The sequence below is a fragment of the Macrotis lagotis genome, chromosome 4 (assembly GCF_037893015.1).
Source record: "Macrotis lagotis isolate mMagLag1 chromosome 4, bilby.v1.9.chrom.fasta, whole genome shotgun sequence".
In the NCBI taxonomy this organism is placed as follows: domain Eukaryota; kingdom Metazoa; phylum Chordata; class Mammalia; order Peramelemorphia; family Peramelidae; genus Macrotis; species Macrotis lagotis.
Window position 1 is genome coordinate 96,692,169 of NC_133661.1, and position 5,512 is coordinate 96,697,680.

Consider the following 5,512-nt stretch of genomic DNA (forward strand, 5'->3'; position numbering starts at 1 on the left):
CTGAACAGATAAGAAATATTCAATTGAGCTTCACTAGAGAGGTTATTAGAAAATATATAGGAATTCATAACAATTTCAACTTCTAATAACCACAATCATCATCTGCATATGACAAAACAAACTCTTTTCAAAATTTTTTTCTATTAGCTATATTTAAAAAATACTTACCATGCTTGAATAGTCAGGGTCTCTGAACCAATGAGATCAAATGCCAAAGCCTTTTTATACAGTATCTTATCATTTGGACACAGTTTCAAGCGGAAAAAAAACTAATGAAGATAGACAATTTTGTGTGTACTTCACATTTTAATCTCCACAAATACACAAAACAAGATTAATAATAGTAGACAATTTTCCATTAAGTTCAACTGTGGGAAAGCAAAGGATGTTTTAATAAGATGGGAAAAAATGGAACTTTCAATGTGTTGTTAATCAAATGAACCTTGGTTTCAGTCCAAGTATGACAGTAATCCTCATAGCCCTGTCCTTGCTGTGTGTGTGTGTGTGTGTGTGTGTGTTTGTTCATGTGTATTATTCATGCAAATTACTTAAAGCCCTGACAAGAAAGAGAAATTGTCAATGAAATAGCACATTTGAATAGCTGTGCTAAGTGGGAATATTAAAATTCAGGTGATTAAATCACATTTGCCTTTGGTAGACCATCCTATGATGCCTTCCAGTTTATAGACACATTATAGAAAACAGAATCCTCTCATTTCAAAGGTAAATGAAGCCTCAATGGCATCTTGTTCAAACTGTACCTGAAAGTGACTTCCTTTTCTAACATATTCGACAAATCAGCTTTGGTTTGATAATTTCTAACAAGAAGTAGTCTATGATCTTTCAAGACAGCCCATTCTGTTCTTAGATAAACTAATTTGACAGTAGTTTTCCAGCTACATTAAGCCTCTATATCAGGATCTATACAATTTCTAGCTTTGTCTTTTTGGAGCATGAAGAATGAGTTCAATTCTTCTTTTACTCAGATACTTGAAGACAAGTATCATGTGCTTCTGTATCTTCCATTCTCCAAGTCTAACTTCCCCAGTTCCTACAAGCAGTTAGTCAATCAATAAACTTTAATTAAGCTCCTCCTGTGATCCAACCCTGTGCTTAGGGGATATAAAGAAAGGCACACTTCAATTCAATAAACATTAAGTACATACTATGTGCCATCACTGTGTTGACTGTTGTGGATACAAAAAAAAGGCAAAAGACAGTCCTTGGAGGGCCTGTCTTATTTTTTAGGGTTTTTTTAGGTTTTTGCAAGGCAAATGGGGTTAAGTGGCTTGCCCAAGGCCATAAAGCTAGGTAATTATTAAGTGCCTGAGGTCGGATTTGAACTCAGGTACTCCTGACTCCAGAGCTGGTGCTCCATCCTCTGTTCCACCTAGCTGCCCCAAGGGCTTGTCTTTTTTTGAGGTCCTCTCAAGTTTGCAGTTTCATGTGCAATCATCTTTTTTAAATCAGATTATGTTATGGAAATACTTGTTTTATTCCTTAAGTTAAAAATAAAAATTATCAGAAAGTCCCTGCTATCAGTGAACATAGTTTAATGGGGGTGACAACTTGTACCAAATACAAGAAAGATATTTACAGAACAAATTAGAGATAACCAATAGAGAGAACTAGATGTGTCAAGTTTATATAACACAATTTGCCTTCAATTTTTAAATTTTTCCAATTATATGTTATGGAAGCTTTTCATCATTCATCCACTTGTATATTTAGAGTTTGCACATTTTTCTATCACCCCCTCCCTTCCCAATCTACACCCCTCAGCAGTGAACAGAGATAAAAGTTGTTCATGTACCCTTGTGGCTAACATATTTACATATTAGTTATGAGATATTAGGACTAAGGGAAAAGAAAGAAAACCTTATAGGAAGGAAAAACAAAAGAGCAGTTTTAAAAGTGAACGTAATATCCACTCAGATTCTGTGGGGGTTTGGGGGGGGGGGCGTTATTTTCCTTCTCTGTTGTCCTGGTCTCTTAGGATTGTCCTAGCTCTCTGAGTTGCTGAGAGGACCTGTATCCATCATAGTTGATCAACTCATAATGTGGATGCTAACGTGTACAATAATTTCTTGGCTCTACTCCCTTAGCTCAGCATCAGTTCATGTAATTCTTTCCATGCTTCTCTAGAGTATGTCCATTCATGCTTTCTTAGAGAACAATAGTACTCCTTAACAATCATATGCCATAACTTGTTCAGTTATTTCCCCAATAGATGTGCCTTCAATTTTGGAATTATTTTTTGTACAGCCAAAACAATCACTCAAATGCTTTCCAATAATCAAAACACTCCAGTATCTTCCTGAGGCACATTTAAGTCTCAAAAAATTTCAAGTAGATCTTGAAGTACAGACATGTTGATAAATGATGCTGAGCATTTAATGTCCATTTAATGTATGACAAGAGAAGGAAAAATGTCCTGAATCCACACTAACAACTAGAATTTGGAATTTCCCCCCCCCCCCCACCTCTTGATGCAAGGAAATATTGTTTTGTTTAGTATCGGAGTAGGGGGTCTAAAAGGGGAACTCACAGGAAAGAAGAGAAAACTTACCTAGAAGACAGATGGGGTTAATACTTACCTCAACAACCCAGAAAAGAGAACAAAAAGATTCCTGAGGTATATGGTCTATGACCTCGAGGAGCAGGAATTGGTACATCAGGCTTAATAGCAGCCACAGATAGAATTTTTCCCTTCCCAGAATGGAAGAAAGATGAGTGGATTTGGTTAAATAGATATAGACTGCTGAGGTGGAGGTTAGTTGATCAATACTAGAACTACTTCTATTTCCCATTTTTTCAGCAGTTTACAAGAACTTGTCCTAAAATGTTTCATTATTTTGTATTATAACTGTGGTTAATGTCAATGGTTGACTCAGGAATGGGCCTATTTCCTTATATCCATTGGATCTCAACAAATAGTGTAGATTTAGGGAATGCACAAAATATAATGACTTTTCCTAGCATAGAGCAGGGACCCAGCCCTAGTCTATATTTCCCTCTGTAAATTAGGACATAATGATAAGTACCACGCAGAAACCTGACTCAGAACAGGGGGAGAGTTTTCATGTTTAGCAATGTCATCTAGTGTTACATGAGCCATATCAGCATATATATATATATACACACATATATATATATATATACACATATATATAACTATATAATAATCTCTACCCCTGATACATTTTCATATCTGACTGATCATATTTATCTACTGACAAATATAGGTAGATTATATTAAGACATTGGCTTGAAAAATTCCCTGTTTGTTCTTCACAGTCTCTAGGATACCTAAGGAATGGTTTTAATATATTTCCATCAAGATATCATAGCTTCATTTAGTTTATATGGATTAGATGAAGATGACATCACTGTATCTATATTTTGTACAATAGAGAAACAGCATAAGAATCCTTTGGAAATTTGATAGTTCCACCCTCTCTGCTCAGGTTTCAAATTTGTTTAGTTGTCAAATTTGTTTTGGATATCAATGACATCTGCAAATTTTTAAATGATGGCATTTGATGTATTATTGAATAATAAACTCCTAGAAGGTAGGACTAACACCCCTATTTTTATAATATAATCATTAGTTCTTGATATTTTTGATAAGAGGCTCTAATCTTACTTGGATTATTAAAAGAAGATTGACAGGCAGCATGGTGTGGTGGAATGTGTCCTAGTTTCAAAATAAGAATAGACCTGGGTGTATATCTCAGGTCTAAATAAGTATGACCTTATAAAAATCACTTATCTCTGAGCCTGGATATAAACATATTTTCATTGCCTACCTTAGAGAGTTGTTTTGAAAAAAGTGCTTTATAAATCTTGCAATTGTGTAATTGGTTTGTTTGTTTTTAAACTATAGTGAATAAGGAAGGAAATAGCTGCATACCAAGAGATCTAGAATTTGAGTCAGAGAAACTAGATGTGAATCCTAACTCTACCACTTAATATTTATGTGACTTCTGGCAAATCCCATAGCTCTTCTTGCCTCAGTTTCCTTATTTGTAAAATGACCTGGAGAATGGGTCACAAAAAATTGGACATCAATGAAATGACTCAATAAAAAAAACAGCAACAAAACTTGTCAAAAGTGATGCCCATTCCCATCTTCCAATACAAGATCTCCTCAACTCTTCTTCCTAATACCTACTCTCTTTGATTTAGCCAAGTTCCTAAATTAGTTCCTGAAACAGATAAGACTTCTTCAGGACAAACTAGGTGTCTGGAACCAAAGCAACATGAGAAACCTTCAGAAATTTGGGACTTCCCTGAAAATTTTCAAATTTCTTTTCATGTATTTAATATGCATATATGAGACATAATTGAAATTTGAAAAAAATTTAAATAATAGTGTTTGACATTCTTATATAATAATGGTTTCTTAGAAGAGAAGACTAGTATCTATTTCTGCATTATCATAATCACCATCATATAGATTCTAATCCTATTAGATTCAAGAAGTTTATGAGGTCATGTAATGTGATAAAAAGTAATATGGATATGAGGTCATGTAGTGTGATAAAAAGTAATATGGAACAGAAGTAAGAAGAAGTCTGGGCTTATACTTCAACTTTGAATGCAACCTTATGCACATCACCTTACGTTTCTGAGACCCCATTACTTCTTCCATAAAATGAGTATAAACACATTTGCATTGTCTCCTGTGAATCAAGTGCTTTGTGAATATTATAATTAATATTATTTTTTGGTATTGTAGTGAATAAAGAAGGAAACTTAGGGTCATAAAAAGACATCTAAATTTTGAGTCAGAGGAATTAGATGTAAATCCTACTCAATCATTTGTAATACCTATGTAATTTTGGGCAAATCACTTCAGAGAATTTCAGATTTGGAAGGGATCTTAGAAACCATCTAGTCTAAGACATAACTGAATAGACATTCCATTTGTGTTTTATGTCAGGATATCCAAATTTAATCATTCTGGAAAAGACTGTACCTAAAATATATTCTGTTCCAATTCACTGGGAATGATTACTCTTCATTTGTTTGATATATTATAATATAATTTAAAGTAGTATAAAGTAGTGTAGTAAAGTATAATAAAAATAATATAAAATATACACATATGCCAAAGTGTATACATACACATATTTATGTTTATATTAAAATATACACATATATTCACAGATTTGTTCATATAAGTCTTAGAGGTTCCACTGAGATCCCTAAGTCTCATTAACTCAGTGCTCTGATAGATTTTCTACTTTCCTAAAAACTATGGGTAGATTTTCTTTACAAGCTTTTTTTTTTCCTTTTCCAAGTTGTTATTTTTACTTTTTGATGAGTTATATTCTTTTTCAACTGTTCTTTACTTTTAAAGGAATTGATTTCTTCAGTCATTTTTTCACAATTCTCTCGCATTTCTTTTCTCTATTTTTCTTCCTCTCTTCTTTGATTTTTAAAATCCTTTTTGAGCTTTTCCAAGAGATTTTTTTTGGAATCGAGACCAAAAACTTCTTTGAGGCTT